Source organism: Ochotona princeps, unplaced genomic scaffold (assembly GCF_030435755.1).
Source record: "Ochotona princeps isolate mOchPri1 unplaced genomic scaffold, mOchPri1.hap1 HAP1_SCAFFOLD_245, whole genome shotgun sequence".
Classification (NCBI taxonomy): domain Eukaryota; kingdom Metazoa; phylum Chordata; class Mammalia; order Lagomorpha; family Ochotonidae; genus Ochotona; species Ochotona princeps.
In genome coordinates this window covers 44204-68912 of record NW_026698513.1, presented here as the reverse complement: position 1 = coordinate 68912, position 24709 = coordinate 44204, and the positions used below count along the sequence as shown (strand labels likewise).

At 46.1% G+C, this 24709-nt stretch overlaps 1 pseudogene; it reads right to left on the bottom strand.

The window, feature by feature from the left end:
* Nucleotides 1-603: 603 nt before the first annotated feature.
* Nucleotides 604-1381, bottom strand: LOC131479080 (cyclin-dependent kinase 1-like; annotated as a pseudogene).
* Between the last annotated feature and the right edge of the window lie 23328 nt (nt 1382-24709).

The following is a 24709-nucleotide window of genomic DNA, read 5'->3' as shown; positions in this document are numbered from 1 at the left end:
TTCTCTAAGGTATAGCTCACCCTTCACCCATCCTGCAGCCAGCTAGTTCATTGCCAACCAGTTAGCCCATTAACCTGACACAACCACTGCTCTGCTACTTGGCCAGCTTCAACTCACTCTGTAGCCAGTTCTCTGGAAAGTCTGGTGTTCAGTTAGCTAACAAATCCATCTGCCCGTTACCAGAAATATGTTCAGCAGGATCATGGATGAACGTTTTCAGGAGTGGATCCTTGTGAATCCCATCCAACTTTCTAACATGGGATGATAAGCTTCCTGGTTCCCATCTAGAACAGGTATTCTTTTTTTTAAAGATTTATTATTTTTATTACAAAGTCAGATATACAGAGAGGAGGAGGGACAGAGAGGAAGATCTTCTGTCCGATGATTCACTCCCCAAGTGAGCCGCAACGGGCTGGTGCACGCAGATCCGATGCTGGGAACCTGGAACCTCTTCCGGGTCTCCCATGTGGGTGCAGGGTCCCAAAGCTTTGGGCTGTCTTCGACTGCTTTCCCAGGCCACAGGCAGGGAGCTGGATGGGAAGTGGAGCTGCCGGGATTAGAACCGGCGCCCATATGGGATCCCGGGACGTTCATGGCGAGGACTTAAGCCGTTAGGCCACGCCGCTCGGCCCTAGAACAGGTATTCTTACAGTCCTGTAACAACTCCACTGCTGGGCTGGCGTCATTGCTGGGAGTCCTGGAGAATGGATAAGGTCCTAAATCTCCATGAAAATGTGGTTTCTTAGTTGTTGATTCTGCAAATATGGTGCCTATCCCAAACACCAACTGGGCTTGAGTAATGAGCCGGCTGCAGCTCCCCTTCCCCTCAGAGCGCTGCATCCTCTTGTGTGCACACTGCCACAGGTGTGACAAAAGTTCTGATGAGGGCCACACCAGCTAGTTTAATAGCTGCTTTGTGATCAATCAATAAATATTTGTCTTTGTGAACAACTCTTCTAAAGTGACAAAACACAATTCCCTTTTGATACAATAACTCTTAAATAATAAGGAATCCATAAACTGACCAGGAGGGGTTGAATCCAATATTTCTTGATATATAAAAAAGGAATTCAATGATGAGCTATAAGCTGCAATCCTACATTAGTACAGCTTGAATACGGACTATATTTGGATGGTGAGGTTCTTTTAATAAAGAAATTTCCAAGATTGCAGCATTAGGAACCCCTCCCTCCTCATTTTCAAGGTCACACCTTGACCTTCAGTGTGTCTATGCTTATACATCCACATGCATGACTCTGGCATCTTCTCCAGCTCTCTCCATCTTGGTAGAGTCCTCCATGGTTAATTGGGAAGTTTGGTCGGGCCCAGCTAATTACCTCCTCCATGGCAGCTGCAGGGCCAGATGCCACATCTGCGACATGCTTCGCTTAACTTCCCAGGCCAGCCTGGACACTAAGAACTGTTATTAATATTTTATTGTATTTCCATTTATGCTATGACTTTTTTCATAATGTGTTCTTACCTTAAATATTTGGCTTAATTCATTTTAGGGCTTAAATTATATTCTCAAACAATCATGTGGTTTCCTTTTTCACTTTATTTTCATCAAGCTTCAATATCAAGATTACTCTAGCCTCCAGTTGTTTTTGTCGTCGTTGTTGTGTTTTAGCAAGTAATTTAGGAGCTCCTGGCTAAGGAGCAGCTCAGCTCTGATCTTTGCGCTCACTTGGGGAGTGAACTCGTAGATGAAGATCCTTTTCTTTGTCGCTCCTTCTCGCTGTAAATCTGCCTTTCCAATAAGATAAAAAAAGAAAAATCTTTAAACAGAAAGTGCAGGTTCTTTCTGCCTTAATTTTCAATATCATTCGCCCCCTGGTGGCCTCCCTGCTCAGCCCTGGTGCTCCGCCGTGCAGCAGCAGAGCCGCCACCTAGGCTCCGAGTGGTACACACAGCTAACATCCTTTTCAAATTGTGGCTATTGAGATATTACCTTTTTCTTTTCCCTCAAATTAACAATGGTGATATGTGATTTCCCAAAATAGGATCCACCTAAGATTATGGAAAAATATTATGGACTTAATACTGTAATGTGACGTATTATTTTAGGGATTTTTAAAGATGTATTTATTTTACTTGAAGGAGTAGAAGAGACAGAGACCTCTCACCCACCGGTTTGTATCTCAAATGCCCACTCCAGCCAGAGGCGGGGCAGTCTGTGTGTAGGGGCACAAGCACTTGGCCATGCTCTGCTGCCTCCCCAGGCCAGAAGCAGGGCGCTGGGTTGAAGGTAGAGCAGTTGGAGCACGAGTTGGCACTCCCATGGGATGCCAGTGGCACAGGCAGAGGATTACCCCGACACACCAGCCACCAGCCTTTACCTTAGTTTTAAATCTTTGACATCAGGGCACGCTACTTTCTCAATCCAAACTGCCTGTGTTTTCTGCGTCTTGTTCACATTTTCAGAATTGTATTTAATCCACTTAGAGATTCTTTCCTAAAAGTCATATTTGGAATTGTGAGTGCTAGGACTGTAGAAATTTTTACATTTACTAATTCATAGTTTTAAAGCTATTTTTCCCCTGAGCTGTAGGCAGCTGCCTACATTGCCTTGTACACTGAGAAGAAACAAGCTCTAAAGCCATGGGACACAGAAAGAACCTAAGAGTGTATTATTAAGTGAAAAAAGCCAATCTGAAAAGCATATATGTTATATACTCCAACACCATACCATCCTGGGGAAAGTGAAACTATGGAAATAGCAAAAAGCTCAGTGTTAGCCAAAGGTTGGGGACATAAAGATGAGTCAGCATTCAGAGAGATTCAGAGGGCACTGAAACTTCTCTGTGAGATAACGCCAGGCTCCCTATATGTGCTTTTCCAAACCCATAGAACACACAGCCCAAGCGTGACTCATTGAGTGGGACAAATGCAGGAATCTGGCTGAAGACACTGCTGCCACTTTTGTTAGAGGATGCCTGTGCAGGGGTGGGAAAAACAAGAGCTCCATTTCCTTTTGCTCCCTTTTGTTGTGACCTAACAGTTCCATTCCCAGTCCCATTGACCCCAACGAATCTGTTGGGGAAACTCCTGAGTGCCCAGGTGAACATCCACTTGCACTTGCCCAGCACCGTGCAGCAAGTCCTTCACAGCCTTAAGTCAGAAGGGTGGCTTTCACAGCAGTTGCTTTTAAAGAGCTTAATATGAAATGCAGGTGTGTCTTTTAATTGCCTTTTAAATTTACTAATGTTTTTCAAAGGCATGTGTATTTGAAAGGCAGGATTGTAGAGAGAAGCCTTCCATCTCCTGGTTGACTCCCTTAATGGCCACAATGATCAGGACTGAGCTAGACCAAAGCCAGGAACCTCGAGCTTCCTCACTGTCTCCCACACGGCTGCAGGGCCCCAAGCACTTGGGCTGGCCTCTGCTGCTTTCCAAAGCACATTATAAGGGTGCTGTATTGAAAGTGGAGCAGTCAGGGTCCAAACTGGTGCCAATATGGGATGTTAGCACTGCAGGTGACAGCTTAACCTTCTACATGACTATAACAGTGGCCCCTTACTTTTCCCCTTCTTTGAGGTTTATTTATGCATTTGTTTATTTATTTCTAAGCCAGGGCTACAGAGAGAAAGAGACAAAGAGAAACAGATCTTTCATCCACTGGTTGATGGTTACCACAGTTAAAGGAAGTGGGTGGACACCACAGTGACCTCAGCCAGAGATCTGGCACACCCTGAAGGCAGCCAAGGCCATGTATGGGCCAATGATGGACAAAGGTGAACATTTCTTGCCCTATCAGGTCCCAAGCAGGACTGATGCCAGCACCCATGGCAGAGGGGCATAAAACCTTTGTCTGCTACCCAGCTTGTCTTTCCCACTAGCTGTTCCTTCCTCTCCTGCTCATTCTTCCGCAGCGTGGGGAAAGGCCCAGGAAGGACTTCTCTTTGCTTTATAAATGCCTGTTTGTACTCGGCTGGCTTTTTCTTTCTTGGGTGTTTGGCATAGCTAACACTAGTTTACTCCCAAATGGCCACACTGGCCTTAGGTAGGCCAGAGCAATGCAGGAGGCAGGAGTTTCATCTGTATATTCCAAGTGAGCTCAGAGACTTCAAGCACTTGGCCCATCTTCTGTTGTTTCTCCTGGCAGATCAGCAGGGAGCTGGGCCGAGATGGACCAGCCAGGATTCAAAGTTGTGCCCACATGGGATGCAGACACCTACACGGGCTTAATCCACTCTCGCACAACCCTGGTTCTTGGTGTTTTCCTAATACTTTACTAGTTCCTTATCCATGTATATTAGGCCTTGTATGCTTAAATGCTTATACAGAAGGAAGGAAGTTCTTTTTATATATAAATTTTCTTTTTGATGTTTACATAGTTGACAAGGATGCACACTCATGAGGGTCACTGATTAGGGTGTAGAGGGTCGAGGCTTGGGGGAAGATGGTGGGTACAAATGCTTGCAATTTTTCTTTTCTTTCATTATTTTCTCCTGTATCTAGGAGGGGAGGGGTGTGTGTGTGTGTGTGTGCGTGTGTGTGTGTGTGTGTGTGTGTGTGTGTGTGTGAAACTTCATCAGTACACAGGGATGGGGCATTTTTACTTACTGTCATCTTAGAAACCCTGATATGAAGAAGAATGCGCTGAGGGTATTGCTTGAGTAGCTTTGAGAGTTCTGAAATGCTGTTGGTTTTGTTGCTCCAAGGTTGAGAAAGTCCTTCCAATATCCATTGACTCACCCAGACACTTGCTGCCACAGCTCAGCCAGAAGAGTTGTCCAGCCTGCTCTGTTCTCCATCTTCTTCAATGGCACTTGCCATCCTCTTCAGCTAGAATGAGCTGGCTATTTTGTCCCCTCTATGCACCTGGGCATGCTGTCCCCTGCAAAGGCATCAGCACTCGAAGGTTGGGACACATGTTTTCCAGGATCAGGCCACAAATCCTATGATTCCCCATGTGGCCAGAGTTTTGAGCCATGTGATCTACTTTGAGATTTCCCCCAAGAAATTTCACCCGGAATGACCCCAGATTTGATTGTTGCAAATGTGCCAACAAGTAAAAGGTCTGGTTCAGCAGCCTCATGCATCAGACTGCACACACCAGTGATTGTAGTTGCCGGGTCAGTTCCATTCCCAGTCCCATGTCCCATGTAAACTAATGGGTGTTGTGGTCCAGCCCAACCCAGCATGCAACAGACGTGGCCTTTATCCAAGCCAGCACAACTTTAGTCTTCTTTGGGTGACTCCCCAAAATCCCCACCAGGCCCGCCCCTGCCCTGGTTCCTGAGAGAACCAGCATAAACAGTGGACTAGTCTGGGGCACACCACATCCCAATCAGGCTTTCATATACACCTATGGGTGTTGCAGCTTAGCTAAGACCTCCCCACCCCACAATCCAGTCCACACGCATGCCAATTTCCTGTTGATGCCTTGTCCAGCCTGGCCCGCCCACAGCCCTGGCTCTGATGTCTACCAACAGGAGCTGAGGCCCAATAGAGGAGTGTTCAGTTTCCCTACTAGGCCCACCCTCAAGCCTGGCTCTTGCACTTTCCAGGGTTATTGTGGTCCAGTCTGACATGACTTAACCCTGTCCCAGCACTTGCCAGTGGATGCTGTGGCAAAACCTAGCCAGTTGGCTCTTATCCTGGCTCTTGCATGTGCCAGAAGATGCAGTTGTCTAGCTTAGCCTGGCCCACTCCCAAGGTCCACTCACATGCTCAGCCTGGACCATCCCAGTCTCAGCTGTCACACTTCCCAGTGGGAGCAATGGTCTGGGTTCTTTCATGTGCCAGTGGGTGCTGTGGCCCCATCTGATATGATCTGCCTCACCTCAGCATTCACCAGTGGTTCCTGCAGCCTGGCTCTACCTGTTCTGCCCCCAGTCTCAGTGCACGCTGGAAGGTCCTGCAGCCTAGCCCAGCCTGGCCAGCACCCAGTCTGAGCCCTAATATGAACTTGCATGTGTTGCATCCCATCTTGACTATTGCACCAGCCAGCAGGTGCTGCAGCCTAGACCACCTGACCTATTCCTAACTCCAGTTCCCTTGAGTGTTAGTGAGTTCCATGATACTGGCTAGTTTGGCTCATTACCACCCACGGAACTTGAGCAAACCAGTGGGTATTGCTGTCCTTCAGGGGAGAGCCCACATATTCCCCAGAGAATCTGCCCCAAAAGCAGTTCTCTCAGGTTCCAGTTAGTGTAATAGCTCAGCCTAACATGACCCATCCCCTGCTCTGACACTTACTGGTGGGTACTGTGGTCTAGCCCTGCCAGGCAGGCCCACTTTCATGTGCATTGGAGGGTAACAGTTCATGCTAACTCACCCAGCTCAGGCGTTTTACATGAGTGAGTGCACTGATTTTATCCAGAATGGTCCTCTAGTTTCCCACCTCCAAATCATTCAGAGTCCGTTCCCTCACTTGCCTGCAAGTACAAGTGGCCTGGTTGATGGAAGTCTCCCAGAAGCCATCCCCCATCTGTAACATACTTCCTCAGCAACTCCCCCATACACCCCATAGCTCCTTCCTTGAGCAAGCTGCAGTCCCTGCGTGCACCAGCACATGGGTTCCTGGGCCCTGGCTTCCAGTGGGGTGGTGTGCTGGCCTGGAGTCCTGCCCACCCACCAGCACCCAAGCACACCCATGGGTTCCCATTCTGGTCTACAAGCATGCCAAGCCAGCAGGCCAGCCTAAGGCCTCACCTAGAGGCCAAGCATGTGTGCAAGTCCTCAGCCTGCTCTGCTAGATGTAGTGAGAGAAAAGGGAAAAAATTCTAAGGCATTTGCACTGATTCCGGTTGTGTGACCTCCTCAAAGGAGCAATGGCAGGAGAACTGGTTAAGTCAGAAGACTTGCAATGGGCGTCCCTCAGCAGCTGCTCTCTGTGCTTCCACAGAACTCCAAGTGTCCTTGATCATCGGGCTTGGAGCATCAGCTGCAGCAGCTGCAGCCTTACAGACACCTGGACAACCAGAGAGCTCAGTAACCAACTTCCCCCCAGCCCAGTAGCTGGTAGAAGGCAGCAGCAGTGGGATTCCCACTCCAGTTTTTATCCAGATGCTCTCTGCTTCCCGCCCCTCATGAATTCTGGGAGGTACCTCCTCTTGTGGGTGAATAAGAAGCTAGTGCAGAATGTCTTACTGCCTGGGAGGACTTGGGGAAAAGGCAGTGTCAGCCTGGATCCTACCAGGGCCAGCCATGGAAAGTACGTTCCCTGGATCATCTCATTCAGAATCCATGAGCTAAAGCTGAGAGGTTCTGCTGACATTAGAAAGTTGTGACAGTCTCATGACATAAGGACCATCCTTGACCATGCCAGTTATAAGATAAACTGGCTGTAAAACTCAGCTTGTGAAATTCACACGCAGGTCTCTGACACCATCTCCTTTGCTGGCCACCAGGGGGAGCGTTTGTCTGAGGAATGCCTGACTGGAGCCCTTCCTAACTGGCTCCCTGCACAACGGAAGCCTCTGCGTTTGTCATTCACTGTTGGAAGGGTCAGTGTGCTGCAAGTTCTGCTTACTGTGAGTGCACTCAGCGTCACTGTCACATGGCGAGGAAGAAAGCTGGAATTTCGTTGCTTCTGGAGCAAGCGCTACAAATTAGCACTAAAAAATGGTTCATGCCCTGATGCTGCACTGAAAACCCTTTAAAAAAGTGAAGTCAGAAACCCCGCGGCATTTTGGCAGGCTAGAACTTAGTAGAGTTGAACGCACCTGTGATCAATTGCAGGCTCACTGAGGCTTCCAGGGAATGATTATTAACATTTCCCTTCAAGTTAGTGCTCAGCTTAAGACTTAGACAAGGGTCTGGCACAGAGTAGCTATTTCATAACTGACAGCAACTTGACATGATTTCAGGGTGAACACTGGGCAATACGATAGTCTTAAGCATCCTAAAATCAACTTGGAATGCATGTGAGTTTTAGATTTTCACTGAGGATAGCCCTAAGAACCCACATGGCTAAGACCCAAGGTGGCTGAATAGGGGAAGTCATACTGACTGCATGTGTGATAGGACAGAAAAATAAACAAAGAGGGGCTGATAGTGTGGATCAGCCAGCTAATCCTCCACTTGGAGTGCCAGCAATCCGTATGGACACTACTTCTAGACCGCGTTGCTCCGCTTTTGATCCAGCTCCCTGCTTATGGTGTGGGAAAGCAGCAGAGGATGGCTCAAGTCACTGGGGCGCTGTACCCCTGTAGGAACCTCCTAAGAAGCTCCAAGATCCTGGCTCCTGGCTCTGGAGCAGCTCAACTCTGGCTGCGGCAGCATTTTTGGAGAGTGACCTAGCACGTTGCAAATCTCTCTCACCTGCTGTCTTTCATTTCTCTGTAAATCTTCCTCTCAAATAAAAATACTTTATCAACAGACAAATAAAGAAGGGAAGCAGTGCATTTCTAGAGGTCTAAAAAACAGGAGTTCTTAGCGAGCTGGAAGGAAAGCAATGAAGATTGCATGGGCCAGTGAGGAAAGAAGTCAGAAGCACAGCAGGCTGGCCACACAGCTCACAGCTGCAGCTGGCCACCACCATCCCACAAGGCGAGCTGGGAAGCAGCTTGCACACACTCCACCACCCACAGCTTAGCCAGTCACCCCACTGCCTGTGGTCTCAGCCTGGGAGCTCCCTGGGCTCTGAGCAAGCTGGGACTCAGAGCAGGGAAGCTGCATTCACTCCTCTGATCCCTCTGCACACAGTGCTGAGCTCTCTGCAAAAAGTTACTGACCTCATCCTGTGCACACTGTGAGAGTTAGGGTCAGGGTGCACTGTGGAGCAGTGGCAGGCTGCTGGCATCCAGGGACTCATGGAGCTTTACAATAAGCACAGAGCTATGCTCACGCATTCCATGGGAGTCAGAGGATGACCTTTAGCTTTTCTGGGGGGAGTTGCAGGAAAACGCGCTCCCACCCTGGGAATCTGGGCAATAGCCCACTGCACTCTGCAGCAGCAGGACTGCAAACAGGCAGTTTTATCTTCTGCCAGAGCCAAAGCTCTTGTGCCCCACCCAGCCAGCCTGCAGGGCTGGAGCAGGATGTGTTCCCATTCCCTGGCCCCAGACCTAACCTGCAGCCCCAGCTGCTCACATAGCAAGACTTGAGAAAGGGCGCAAACACATCACACAGTCTGGAGTCCCAGCAATTCCCAAGACAAGTTGCAGCATCACACAGGTTTGCCAGTGGGACTGAAGGACATCCCCTCAGATCAGAGCCCTGGCCACTGTGATCTGCACTGACTCATGTCAAACTCTGGATTTGAGAGACATCTTAGGGAGCCATATTATCTCAAAGTCTACCTTCTTTTATAGTGATTGACTTTTTTCATTGGAATGTCAGAGTTACAGGGAGAAACGGAGAAACAGATAAGTTGACAGATACATGCATAGAGAGCTCAGTACTGGTTTACTCCACAAATGACTACAATGGCCAGACCTAGGCTGGGCTGCTGCTGAAAGCCAGGAGCTTCCTTTGGCTCTCTCACATGTGAGCAGGACCCCCAAAGCCTCGGGCCATTCTTTGCTGCTTTTAAGCCATTAGCAGGGAACTCGATCTGAAATGGAGCAGGTGGAACTGCTCACCTGAGAACCCATGCTCATATGGGAAGTCTGCGTTACAGGCAGACACTTAGCCTGAGAAACCAAAGCATCAACCTTTCAAAGTGAAACTTACACCATGAACTTCAGCACACTAGACCAGTTTGTCACGTGTAGACTCAATGACATTGGTTAAAAGAAACCAGTCACTCAGACATGCACTTTTGGGCTCACAGACAACCAAATCCAAAGCAACAACCAGGAGCTGCTCCGCACTTCAGCTAAGCCAGAAACTCTCTTCCAGGAGCAACTGCTCCATGAACAAGAAGGGATTCTTACACTAGATGTCCACATGCCACTGTAGAACCCCGAAGGACGTGAAGAAGCAAGCCAGCAGGAAGTTTCCAAAGCAACAGTCACTCCTGAGATTTAGACCCTGGTCTGTGGGAAACTACAGCAGGCCAGAAATAGAATTCAAGATGGTGGTTGTAAGGAAACTCAATGCAGTCCAAGACATTGCACACAGACAAACATAAAACATGAGCAAACCAATGAGTGAGATGAATGATAACACTTACAAGCAAAAAAAAGGCATTAAGAAGAATCAAATAGAAATGTTGTTGATGAAATTTTTAATCAGTGAAATAAAGATGACTCAGAGCTTTAACACCAGAACAGACCAAGTGAGGCAGAGAATTTCTGATCTGGGCAAAATGTTCAAATAACGTTGGCAAAAATATACAGAAGTTAATTAAAAATAATCAATAAAGCTTTATGACGTTCGGTATAAATTACGTACTAATGACTAAATAGATATTCCTGAATAAGAAGAGCAGGAAAAAAGATGCGAATCTGCTAAATGAAAGGACAGTTACACACTTCTCAGATTTCAAGAGACACGGACATCCAGAAGCAGGATGCTTAAAGAGGAACAAGCAGACTCAACAAAAAAAGGTCTTTCCAAGGCATATTGTGGTCAAGTTATCAAAAGTTGATGACACAGAATCCTAAAAGCAGTGAGGAGAATACCACATTTTTCTATTACAAGCTTAGATTTACTTTCAAATGTTTCTTACCTAGGATTACAGACCCATTCAGGATGGGAAGAGATGAGAGAAACGTGAGTGAGAAGACAACTCTGCCCTCCCTCCTGTGAGCACAGGGGAGGTGCTGCACTGCTCCTCGGTGCTGGGTCACATCAGCACCAGGGCACAGAGATGCCCCCCCTGGCTATCTCAGGGACTTTGGTGGGGACATGGATGGTTCAAGGGTGTTCCTTCAGTAGTCTGAACTGTTCTGAGATTGCATTGACTTCGTGGCACTAGCTACCATTTCCCATCCTATGTTTTGTTATGTCCATAGTCTTACTGCTGGGTGGAGAATTTGGCTTATAGCAGAATTCAGCCTTCTCTTCCATTATTTTTGAGTGAGGCATTCAAGTTCTTCTGGCTGTCCTGTCTTTCAGGGGTATCCTAGTGTGCTGTCTCTGTTTACACAGTCAGCCATGGGAGTGGCTCCATGACCAGAACAGGTGTCCACGTGACAGCATCTGAGGTTGGGAATGAATGCAGTGGGCCTGTCAGCCCAACTCATAACAGCCCCAAAGGGATTGATCCCCAGATGCAGCCCTTGTGTGTGCCAGCAGATACTATGACCCGGTTGGGATGACCCACAAGAAGCCCAGCTAGGCCCACGCCCAGACCCAGCACTCTATTATACCAGCAGGTGCTTCAGCCTAGCTGAGCACGTCCGGGAGGCCCCCTTCCACACCTGATTCCTGATCCAGCACTCATGCTTGCCAAAAGGGAGTTGCAGCCTAACATGTCCTGGCCATACCCAGTCCCAGCTCATGCTTGCTGGTGGGTGCTGCACCTTGGTTAGGGTGACTCTCAGAACTCCCAACCATGCCCATGTCCAGATCTGGCCACCACACATGCCAGTCAGGGCTGCAGTCCAGCCCACACTGACAAGTCCCATTTCTTGGTTTCTGTGTGTACCAGCAAGCATTAAGGCTTTGTGCAACCTGCCCCTTGTCCAAGCTCTTACTTGTTCCAGGTGGTGCTGTGTTATAATTGGGAAGCCTCCTGAGGACCTCTAACAAGCCCATGCCTTGACAGGCATACATGTTCACCAGTGGGTGCTACAACCTGGCCTGCCTGGTCTGCCCCCAAGCCCAGCTCTTAGTGGCAAATACTACAGGCTACTCCGGGAAATCCCTTGAGGTGTCCTGTCTGATCTTGCCTCCAGAGGTAGTTCTCACATTATCTGCCAAGTGCTGTAGCCTAACCCTGGCCAGCCTGCCTGAAGCCCTGATGCTCATGTGTTCTAGTGGGTGCTGCAGCCGAACCTTGCCTGGTTTCACCTCCAGTCCCAGCTGAACGAGTGCTGGCAGGTGCTGTGGCCTAGCAAGGGTGCCACCAAAAATCCTCCACCAGGTCTGCTCCCAGTCCCAATTCTTCAACGTGCCACTGGAGCCTAGGCCAACACGTCCCACTCCCGTTCTTGGCACTTGGCTTTGGACTGCGTGACTCTACTTTTTAAGGCCTTTGTGGAGTGATTCTCAGATGAAAGATTTCTTTCTTTGTCTCTCCTCTCTGTAACTTTGCTTTTCAAGTAACAATAAAATAAATATTTATTTTTAAAAATAATAATGAGGAAAAAATAAGGTGTTTTCTATATAAGACAAGTTCATGACCAGCCTTGCAAGAAATTCTATAATGAATCCTGCATTGAGAGTAAACCTCACAAAAACAACTGAGCTCATTCATAACAGGCAAAACCAACATCTGATTGACAACATGGCTGGGGTAGTTCTCAATCAATAATACTTACACTGATATAAATGAATTAAATTCAAAAACTTAGTTTGGCTGAATGGATAAAACCAAAGCCCTACTCTAAACCTAATAAAAGAAAATGCATGTAGACTAAAGGCAAGGGCTAGAAAAAAGACATATCTGGCCTACAGAAGCCAAATGTTAAAATGTGTGACTATTCTGTTATCTGATAAAACAGGTTTTAAATAAAAAGCCATTAAAATCACCAAAAGTAACATTGTATTTTTGCTAAGAGATTTTGAACAGCAAAAAGATATAATACTCGTAAACATGTACGCATCCAACATAAGGCTACCCAGTCATATACAACAAATACTTTCAGAAATATAAAGGACCTGATGCGTTGGCTAAAACCCTCACCTACAACTGCCAGAGTCCCATATGGGTGCCAGTTCATTCCCAGCTGTTCCACTTCCCATCCAGCTCCATACTTGTGTCCTGGGAAAGCAGTTGAGGATGGACAAAATTCTTGGGACCCTGCACCTTTGTGGGAGACCCAGAAGAAGCTCCTGGTTTCTTACTTCAGATAAGCACAGCTCCAGCCATATGGCCACTATGGGACCAGCAAATGGAAGATCTTTTTTTCTGTCTTTCCTTTCTGTAAATCTGTTTTCCCTATATAAACAGATAAATCTTTGAAAAACAAAAATAAGTAAAATGAACTATGAAAACACAACCCATACAATAGTACTTGGCCATTCCAACAGCTCCTCTAGTTCAAAGGCAAGTCGGTCAAACCCTAGAGATACACTAGGGTTGAAACCCTGAGCAAATGGACCTCACAGGCTTCTACAGAGCACTGCACCAGCAGCCACAGTGTATACACTCTTCTCATAAGCATATGAAACTTTTTAAAGAAAAATTTGTTTTTCATTTTTATTTGAAAGGCAGGATTTGAAAGAGAGAGAAATCTTTCAACCACTGGTTCACTCCTCAAAGTGGAGCCAGTCCAGTGAGAAGCTGGGGCCATGAACTTCTGGGTTTCCCACATGGCTACAGGGGGGTACAAGGATTTAGACTGTCCTCTGTTGCCTTTCCAGACCATTGGGAGGATGCTGGATTTCAGGTGGAGCTGCCTGCTATTGAACCGATGCCCATATGGGAGGATGCCCAAGGTGGAGGTTTAGTCTGCTATGACATGGCACCAGGCTGTGGAACATTTTCTAAGAGAAACCATATACTAAGCCATAACTCAAGTCTCAATAAATCTAGAAGTATGAAATTCTATCATGTATCTTCTCTGACCACAGACAAACAAAATTAGAAGTCAATAATACAAGGAATAGAACACTGATACAGGTGCCGGTTCGAATTCTGGCTTCTCCATATCCAATCCAGCTCCCTGCTTACATCCTGGGAAGGCAGCTAAGGAAGTCTTAAGTTCTTACATCCCTGAAACCACATGGAAGAGCTGGAAGAAGCTCCTGACTTTGGGTTAGTTGAGCTCCAACCCTTATAGTGATTCGGAGAGTGAGCCAACAAGTGGAAGACATCTCTGTGTCTCCATCTCTCTTTCTCTCTCAAACTCTGCCTTTCAAATACAAGTAAAAATAAATATATTTTAAACAGTACTTCATTTGAAAGAAATGCAAAATATTAGACTACTCCAATATTTTTAAAACTCTTCTAAAATATTGAGCAGGTAGGAACTGTGCGAAACTCTTTATGGGGCAAACATCACACTGACATCCAAATTAAAGGCAACATAAAAAGAAAACTACATGCCTAGATATTTGATGAGCATAGATGAAATGATTATAAACAAAATTGAACTGAATCCAAAACCACATCAAAAGCAGAGAATACAAAGATGACTGAGTAGCATTTGCAAATCAACAAATTTCATAAATTATATCAACAGAGTTTGGTCATCCCAATAGATTAAAGAGAGCACTGGATAAGACTCAACAACCACTTGGGCTTGATGCAGTAGCCTAGTGGCTAAAGTCCTTGCCTTGCACCCCTGGGATCTCATATGGGTGCTGATTCATCCCCAGCTCCATCACTTCCCTTCCAGCTCCCTGCCTGTGGCTTGAGAAACCAGTGGGGATGGTCCAAAGCCAAGGGGCCCTATAGCTGTGTGGGAGCCCTGGAGAAGTTCCTGGATTCAGATCAGCTCAGCTCTGGCCATTGCGGGTACTTGGGGAGTGAACCAGCAGATGGAAGATCTTTCTCTCTGTCTCTCCTTCCCTCTGAAAACCTGCCATTCCAATAAACAGAGAAATAAAAAGAAAACAGATTCAACAACCCTTCATGGATAAAAATGCTACAAAATTGATACAGAATCAACATCTCACAGAATTATAAAAGGTTATTTCTGACAAACTAACAGCTGGTATAATGCTGAACCGAGCAAAGAAGAAAGGTTGTCCAGTCTCAGCACTTTGTTCAGTCCGGTACAGGCAGCATTAGCAAGAGCAGACAGGGAGGAGAAAGCAATGGAGGGAATCAAAACAAGAAAGGAGGAAGTCGAGATAGCCCTGTGTGTGGTTCATATGATGTTGTATACGCACCATCCCAAACCTCCAGCAAAACATTGTCTGAAGCAATGGGCCAATTCAGCAAGGATTCAGGTTACGAAATAAATATACAAGACCAGGAGACTTGAAATGCACTGATGATGAACACAGTGAAAGGGAAATTAAGAAAGAAATTCTATTCAAAATGACCAGAAAACAAATAATTAGCACCAAATTTAAACAAAGAAGTGAAAAGTCTACATAGTGAAAATGATCAAACACTGAAAGAATTAGGCAGGAACACAAAAACTTGAAAGTTGTAATTGCTTATCAATTAAAGAAATGGTATAATTAAATGTCTATACTACCTAAAGAAATCTACAGATTCAATCCAACAAAGTACCAGTGATATTCTTTACAAAATTAGGAAATTCTAGAATTTATATAAAATCCCAAAGACCCAGAATGGCCGAAGAAATTCTAAATAAAGATAATCAAGCTGCAAGCATCAGAACCCCTGACTTCAATGAATGCTGCAAAACAATAGCCACTTATACATAACGTTTCTTTATTTGGAAGTCAGAGGTAGAGGGGGAAAGATCTTCTGTCCACTGATTCACTCCACAAATGGCTGCAGGGGGCAGGGCTGAACCAGGCTGGAGCAAGCAAATGTTTCCTACATGGAAAGCAGGAACTCAAATGCTTGGAACATCTTCTCTTTTCTCAGGCCATTAGCATGGAACTGGATTGGCCTAGCTCAGCCTGAATGATTGTGCTACTTAGCCCATACTCACAGCAGCAGGCACCACCACCTCTTGAGCCAGCCCACCATGAGTCCTAGTTCTCATGCTCACTGGGGGGAGCCACAGCATATCAGAGGAGTGCTCACAGTTTCCCTGCTAGGTCCACTCTCAGGCCCGTAATTTGCACTTTCCAGGTGGCACTGCAGTCCAGCCTGATAGGACATGCCTCCAGTCCCAGCATTTGTGGCTGAAGCTGTGACAGAGCCTGACTAGCCAGCACTTACTCTGGTTCATTTCTGTACCAGTGAGTATAGTCACTTAGCTCAGTTTCACTCACTTCCTAACCTAGCTCACATGCAGGCCAATGGGATTTTATAACCCTGCCCCACCTGGTCTGCCTCAAGTCCCAGGTCTCATGCCACCAGCAGGAACAGTGGCCCAGCAAGGGAGCCACTGAAGCCCCTCAACTGGACTTTCCCCTAATCTCAGCTTTCACATGTGCTGATGAATGTTGAGGCTCAGTGTGGCACAGCCCACCTCACCCCAGCATTTGCCGACAGATACTGCAACCTGCCTCTGCCTGACCTTCCCCAAGTCCTAGCTCATGCTGGTGGGTGTTGTAGCCCAGCACAGCACAGCACAGCCAGTCCCCAGTCCCAGTCATAATGTGATCCATGGATGGTGCAGCAACAGGCACGTAAACAGTGCCCATATGATTTGTCAGTACTTGGAGGCAGAGGATTAGCCAGTTTAGCCAATGCACTGACTCCCTCAGATCATTACTGTTTTCTGAGCGAGTGTCAGCAGGCCAAAGAAGGCATTATTAACTTTAGGGAGAGGGTGCCAACGTTTCTTTCCCAAGATGTAGGCAGAAGGATAACAAATCTCTCACAGTTGAGTACAGTGACTTGAGTTAGATTTTGAAAGGAGCAATGCACCCGAATCCTGAAAAGACAAGGGCAGGCAGGAGTTTGTGGAGCCCAAACAGGAATATAGGGCAGCCGGGATCTTGACAGCCAACTAAGTGCGCTTGTATACAATAGAGCCAACTCCTGTGAACCCAACAGGGCAAGAACAAGGAGGCCAAAGTCTCCTGTCCCCAAAGCTCTCATGGATGCCTCCACTTGGACAATTCCAACTAATAAGAAAAGCTGTGCAGCTCCCTACTTGTTGGCACCTGGGAACAGAGCAGGGGCTGGCAGCTTCCACAAGGCTTTACTCTGCCTAGCCTGCCGATTTCTCCAGGATACCATGCAGTAGCACTGCACAGCTGTCTCTCTTCCCTGCCTATCACGGCCATGTTCAAGTGCAGGAGCTCAGGCAAGGCATGCAGCTGGTGCCACTCCCGTGCTAGGCAGATTAAGCAGGTAAGCTGATTAGCATCTCTGCATGTTAGGGAGCAGGTAAGTGGATTAGAATCCTCACATGTCCTCTGGTTAGGTGAGGCTACAAGGCAGAATAAATATGCCACAATGACTGCCATACCACAGTACCACAATCATAGAGTGACACATGTCCATCTGGCAGCCAGAAGCCAAATTACAGATCAGGGTCATGGTCCCTTCTGGGGCTGTGACAGGACACCTGCTGCAGGGTTCTCCAGCAGCACTGATTGCTGGCCACTCAGCAATACCAGGCCATGGACACAGCCTCAGTTTCCACCTTCATGATCACATTAGTCTCCTTTTCATCTTTTATGAAGAAAAAAATAAACCCCAGATGCATGTATTTGAAAGGAAGACAAAGAGAGAGAGGAGAGAGAGAGAGAGAGAGAGAGAGAGAGAGAGAGAGAGAGAGAGAGAGAATTTCTCTCATCTGCTCATTTACTCCCAAGATGACTGCACTGGCTGCAGCTGGGATTATCTAAAGGCAGGAGACAGAAGGGAACTGGATCAGAAGGGAAGCAGCTGGACCATGCACCTGTGCCTTGTATGGAATACCAGCTACCAACACTGCAGGCAGAGGCTCAGACTGCTCCAACAAGGCGCTGTTCCCTTAGCGGTATCAAACTCCCCAAGGCTATTCAAGCCCACTCAAATACATGTCAGATCCAGAGGTAAGGCTTATGAGGCCGTTCCCCCAGGCCACCATCTCACTGACCCACATGTTTGTGCATACTGTGAGTAGTGGTAAGCACAATTTAATAGTGTTTAAGTTCTGAGAGACCAGACCACTCAGTGAGAAGGGAACCTTGCCAAACTTGCTCTCTCAGGAAGGCCAGTGTTTATCCATAACCAGATGGCCAGCCTAATCACACTTTCAAGTGGGCAGCACAGGAACTACCCAGCTATTTCCTAATTAGAGACCACCAGTTGCGAAGATTTCTGCAGAGAAACCTCTGCTCAGTTGAGAAATGCATGAGGTGTCAGGGAACTTGTCAAAGCCAATGACACTCAAGACATTTCCTGAAGCCCATCCTCCTGAGGCGCCTCATCTGTTTTCCTTTCTTTCTTTTCACCTTCATTTATTCACAAACTTCTCTGCAACCAATGTCCAGTTATTATGTCTACACTCAGCTAAGGAAAGAGCCCACACATGTTACTACTAATGCTCCCTGCTGTGCATACCCTCCAACTTGGTGGGTGGTGCAGCTGGCAATGGAGGAGAGAATGCTCCCATGGGTTGTGGACACCCCATTAGCTTCTAAGGGACTCAGGAGGGACCAGGTTGCTCTCCTGTCCTAGGATGACGGAATGAGAGTGACAGCTCAGACAACACGATTCTTCCTTTCTTCTGTTACCTCCAAAGACAAAACCCGCAATGCGTGGACCACACCGGAACCTAAACTCTTCACAGGCCCAGTCGGCCAGCGTGCACTCTGGGAAGAGGCTCTGCAGTGCATTCCCAGCAAGCACAGCTTCTTCAGCTCCCCAAGACCACTAACTAGGGTCAGCCAGGAGCCCAGAAATATCTGCATGGTAGAAGCCGGTGAACTTTTAGAGCCTTTCTAACAAGTTAGATCAGTTTTAACTATGCTTCATTAACCTTACTTCATTAAATATATAATGGTTTTAGGATCCTACAAATAAAAAGACCACTCACTAATGTGGGATGTACATCACCACTCTTAGCAGGGCATGATCTTTACAAGCAGTTACATACAGGAATATTCATGCATACATGGTACTTACAGGAATGTCAGATATAATGACAAATACAATCTAAACAACCCAACTGGTTAAGAATGTAGATGATGCGAAAATACACATACTGAAGGTATGTGAGCCAGCCCAGGCCCAGATGAAATCACACTGTGTCCTTCCTCCCACGCGGGAAATAAGTGGCACCAACAGACACAGGTCTCCTGTGCACAGCACGCAAGGTGGGATGGGACCTACTCCACGAGGGAGAGCTATGACCCTATGCAGGGAATAGAAGGCATTTTTAACTTATTCTTGGTTGGGCTGCTATCTTGGGCATTTAAGCATCTTTAAAAAAAATCACCTGAGTTTGCTCACATTCTCATGTGAATGAAGATGTTCTCTTTCCCTAAAACCCTTCTTGAATTCTTCCATGCCTGGAGGTTGAAACAAATCTACAATCAGAGTCTCTCTCTCTCTCTCTTTCTCTCTCTCTCTCTTCCCCTCCCTTTCATCAACATTATCATAGAACCTGCAGCCCCATGTAGGCTTGCAGATGAGAAGTCCAAGCATCCACCTGGCTGTTTCTGGGTTGCAATGCTCAGCCTGACCGCTGAGTAAACTTCTACTGTGGTTTCTCAACCATACTGATGACTGAGTTAACAGGCAATCTAGCAGGTCTCCTTATTGTGGGTAAATGGGGGCAGGGCCTGGCAAGAAGAGGATCCAGGTCCTTTCTAATGATCAGCAAGCAGGGGCTTGGAGCCTAATGAGGGACAGTGGAGGGAAGCAAGGGCAGAGAGCAGTAGGAAGCTGAGAGCAGAAACAGCAGGCCACATGTCTCAGATGCAGTCATGGCAACATGCACTGACAGTGACTTCCATGCTGGCCTGTAGGAGCCATCTGTGCCATGAGAGCCTCAGCGTCATAAATATGTTCCAAGGGCAGTCAATATTTATTACAGGCAAGAGCTCTTCTCAGCAAGCCCTGATCTCAACTGCTCCAATAGCTACTCTGGGTGACATTGAGAGCAGAGATTTCTAAGTTAGGCTTGCTTTGACCTCTTCTTCTTCTTCTTCTCCTTTTTTGTTCCTAGGAAGGGCAATCTGTAATATGCTGAATGTGTAACAAAGTCCGCTTTAAATCTTTTTTTAAAGAGGAAGAAAGAGACAGAGGAAGATCATCTGTCTGCTAACTCAATCCACAAGTGGCCACAATGGCTGGAGCTGCGCCCATCCACTGACAGGAGACAGGAGCCTTCCCTAGTTCTCCCACATGGGTTCAGGTTCCCAATGCCCTTGGCCTCCACCTCTGCCCTCCCAGGCCATAAGCAGGAAACTGGACAGGAACTGCGACTGCACAAATTATAACTGTATGGAATCCTGGTACGTGCAAGGTGAGCAAGGTAAGCTACCATACTGGGTCCATCTGCTTTAATACTTGCACCTTCACAATGGCTTTTAAAATATATTTAACAGAAAGAGTATTCTCAGTAAGCCGTTATGCTCATTTCTTGCAAGCTTGGATTGTTGGTCTGGTGTCATTTAAGGAAGCTCTGCAGTGTGAACTCAGACTTGGATTCTGTACTGCTGGGTCCATTTTCATGACAACAGAGCTAAGAAAGAGAAATAGGAAACTCATAACACAGAGGTTCCTGAAAGCCGTGAAGAGGTGAAACAATGAAAATCCTGTTTCCTTTCTTTCTCTAACTGTTGTAGAAAATGCCCTCAACTGGTTGGGGATGTGGCTATGGAGCCCCAGACCTGGTCTTCTTACCCAAACACATTGAAGACCAAACATTGATCCTGGGGTGAGGAAAGAAAGTAGTGTTTACTGCCAAGGTGTCTGGCAAGGAGCCAAGCATCTGTGGTAAATTCCTGGGTTCCCTTTGGAGTCAGGGGTGAGCAGCTTTAGGGTAAATTTTTGGGGTGAGAGGTGTGTGACAGAGTTTCAGTTTTTGTACTTAAGCTGCTTTTTGACTGAGGTTACCCTCAGTCTGACCCAAAGTCAATTCTCATGCTTGTGGCTGGTTGTTAAGAAACTCCAAGGAAGACAATGAGGCATGCGTGTGCACAGTGAAGCCAAGCAAGACATTGTGCATGCCAGTGCGGCTCACTTGGGGAGTGAATCATCGAACGGAAGATCTTCCTCTCTGTCTCTCCTCCTCTCTGTATATCTGAATTTGTAATAAAATAAACAAATCTTTTAAAAAAAAGAAGGAACTTGTGCTCTCTTCAGCAGCAAATATACTAAAATGACAATAACTCTGTCTACAAGAATCCTACCTGAAGGACTGAGCTCTGTGTACACGAGCAGAGCATTTTGATCTATGTCTCTCTGGAAATGTTGCAGGTTTTCTAAGCTTAGCATACATGGAGCTAAGCACACGGTGTCAGGAAGAGTGCTACCTGGAGATATTCTTTTCTTGCAGGTGTGTCATGGAACGCATCAGGAGGGCACATGACACCGAGTTCATCCTGCTCCCTTCTCTGTGGTCTGGAGCACCATCCTTCATTAATGAGCACAGCAGTAAGCACATCATGTTTCCCAAGCTGCACGGACTCTGCTGGACGAGCATGTACATGTGCTTCCTTTGTAGCTGGTTTATGAAGGTCAGTGTGTTGTCAACAGTGCCAAACAAGCAATTTAGTTAGGGCATGGGCTAATGAGCCTGGTGCAGTAGCCTAGCAGCTAAAATCCTCACCTTGCACATTGTTAGGATCCAATATGGGCACTGGGTCATATCTCAGTGGCCTCACTTCCCATCCAGCTCCCTGCCTGTGGCCTGGGAGAGTAGTCAAGGAATGGTGAAAAGCTTTTGGACCCTGGCTCCTGGCTTCAAATCGGTTCAGCTATGGCCATTGCAGCCACTTGGGGAGTGAACCATTGGATGGAAGATCTTTCCCTCTGGCTCTCCTCCTTCTGTATATCTGACTTTCCATCAAGACAAATATATCTTTAAAAAGAAAGAAATGGGCTAAAGATATGCACAGATGTTTAAAAATGCATTTGTTTTTACTTGAAAAGAAGACGGAGAAGGAGAGACCTTCCATCTGATGATCTACTCCACTAATGACCACACTGGCCAGAGCTGAGCTGATTTGGAGTCGTGTGTCCCGTCTGGCTTCCATTATGGCCTTTTCCAAAAAGTATGAAAATCTCAAATAGCTAACAAATGCAAGAAAAGATGCTCAAGATTACTAGGCATTAGGAGAATACAAATCAAAATCACTATGAGGTTTCACATTGTTGCCAAATAACACTCCTAACTGGTTGGAGGCATTGTTCTAGAACACCCACAAACTGGGCCCTTCCATCTGGTTTAAGAAAACCTATCACTAACATTGGAGTGCTGCAAGAAAAATGAGATTTTTTAATTGCAAAATGAAGAACAAGCAGTGATGAGCTATTACTTAATGCCTGGGATCCCTGAAAGTGATGGTTCTACATTGGAATTGTGGCTGAGCATTTTCTGGTTTGTCTGCGGAGCTCCTGATTGTTTGACCGATCAGTGATGCCATGCTCTTTAGAGAATTTACAGTGGCCATGTGGGCTGCAGTTGGTCTGGGTTACATGAAGGCAACAGCTACATTCTGCCCAGACTGCAATTCCCCTACATAAAAACCTGCAAGATGACACCGGCTGTCAGGTTTCTTACCTATTGGAGAGTCAAGGGATTCCCTGAGCCCAGTGATTAGAACTTTAGAAGACAGCCGATAACTCCTCAAGTCAGTGAATTTCTTTTGAGAGGGCAGGCAAGGAGACCTTAAAGAAAGGGTGACAGATAGTAGCCTGGGTCCTGTTCTTAACTAATTGGGGCTGAGATTCAACATCATGCCAGTTACAAAGGTGACCATCCAAAACTCCAAATATACTAGATGCCAATACACAGTTGATGGGAATGTAAACCAGTAAAGCCATCAGGGAGGACAATTTGGAGATTCCTCAGAGATCTGCAAATGCATCCGCCATACAATCCAGCCACCCCACTCCTGGACATTTGGCTGACTGAGGTGATATCAGCATTTAAAGAAAGTTCTCTGTGCTGCTTTATTTATAGCAGCTCAATTTGCAGTTGTGGATATGAAGTCAACACAGCTGTCCATCAACTGAAGACTACATGAAGGAACTATGGGGGCTGGCACTTTGGCTTAGTCATCTAACCCATCACCCACAGTGCTGGCATCCCAGAGTGGGATGGTAGTACTGCAGGCTTAGCCTATCATGCACAGCGCCACCCTGTGATTACAAAATGCATTTACATAGCTAGTTACATTAAGCAGTTTCTCCCCTTATATTTGTTGTCCATTTGCATTTGTTCTATTGAGAATTGTCTATTCAGGTTATTGTGCCATTTATTTACTTGATTGGTTGTTGTGCATGTGAATACTTTGTTGAATAAGGAGCTCGCAAGAATCTTCTATTCTATCGTATGTCTCTTCACTCAGTGATGTTTCCTTGGCTTTCAGGCATTTCTGATATGTGTGTAATTTAATTTTCTTACTTTTGCTTTTACTGCCTGAACTTTGGAAGTTTATTTAAAAATAATCACTTTCATCATTGCTTTTACTTATCTTTCCTTAATTTTTTCCTAGCAATTACATAGTTTCAGGCCATGAAGTTAGGTATTGGTCCCAGCTAGAAATAATTTTGATGAGGTTGGGATCTAGTTTTATTTTATATATTTACTCTTAGTGTTGCCAGTAGCATTTATTGAGGACTTTTCTTTCTCCAAAGCATGCTGCTTGGTACTTTTCTCAAAAATCATTTGGATGTATGTGCTAAGTTAACAAACGAGTCCGCAACATTTTAAACATATTTTCAATTTCCTTATTTGAATTGATTTTTAAAATTTTGTTCTGTGATGCAGTTTAATAAGCACGTGGATTTCCTGTCCCCCTTGCCAAGTTCCCTCCCCTCCTCTCTGACTTCCCCTCTAGCTCACAACGGGTCTTTCATGAATACTCATCAGCCCATCATGCTGCCATTGAACTGTCTCCGGACAGTGTAGGAGTGGACAATGTCGGAGGGCCCAGCTTCCTGCTCTCAGGACATCAAGAGATATTTCCCTGTAGCAGTCTGCTACACTTCATTATGCATTTCCTAAACAGACAGTCAGTGTATACAGTCCAAAACAGGGGAAAAAACCAATAAACTTTGACCCACAAGACATTAGTGAACATGTAACAAAATACTAATGCGTTACTAGAGTGGTGAAGCAGAGTATCAAGGACCTTCATGTGGAACTGCCACCAGCGCATGGCCCATGTGGGGTTAAAGGAATTACACTGAACACCAGAACATCATTACTCATGGGATGCAGCAATAACATTGGTAAAAGGGACATGAACAATCTCAGGTGTTTACAAACAACAGGAGAAATCATTAAATTTGACACCAGGAAACTGCAAATTGAAACAACACAGAGCCATTCCATGAGAAGATGAGCAAAACATCCCTCAACCATGTTAGCACTGAGCATCCCCAGGGCACAGTCTCTTATAATTAGTTATATGCCTATCTTCATTCCATAGTAAAGATGCATTCGGTTGATTCTCCCTGAGTCCTGGTGGTCTGGTCTCTGTTGCTTCCTTCTATTGTGGGGTTACATGTGTTTGCTAGTTCTCCTCTTTGTTGTTGTTGTTGTTGTGTATTTTTAGTGGCTGTTATATTAGAGCAAACATATGGTATCTGGCCTTTGGCAGTTTGCTCTTTTCCCTGGAAAAATGGTCTCCAGTTAGGCCCGTTTGACTGCAAATAATTGCATTTCACTCTTTCTAATAGCTGAGTGGAATTCCACAGCCCAGCTGAAGCACAGTTTCTTTATCCAGTCTTTTGCTAATGGGTATCTAGGTTGCTTCCATGTTTTTGCAATTATTGGTTCTGCTGTAGTGAACATAGGTGTGCACGTTGCTTTCCCATGTATCAGGTTCTTTAGATATTCACGATTGTTGATATGCCTTATTGTCAATTTTCTCGATCACAGGCTTAGAGCTGTTAGTGGTTCAATTGATAGGAAGCTGAGAAATTCTCAGTTGGAGAAATGGCTCCTCCTACTGGCCATCACAGAGAACCACAAAGATAAAAATATCAAAACTGATC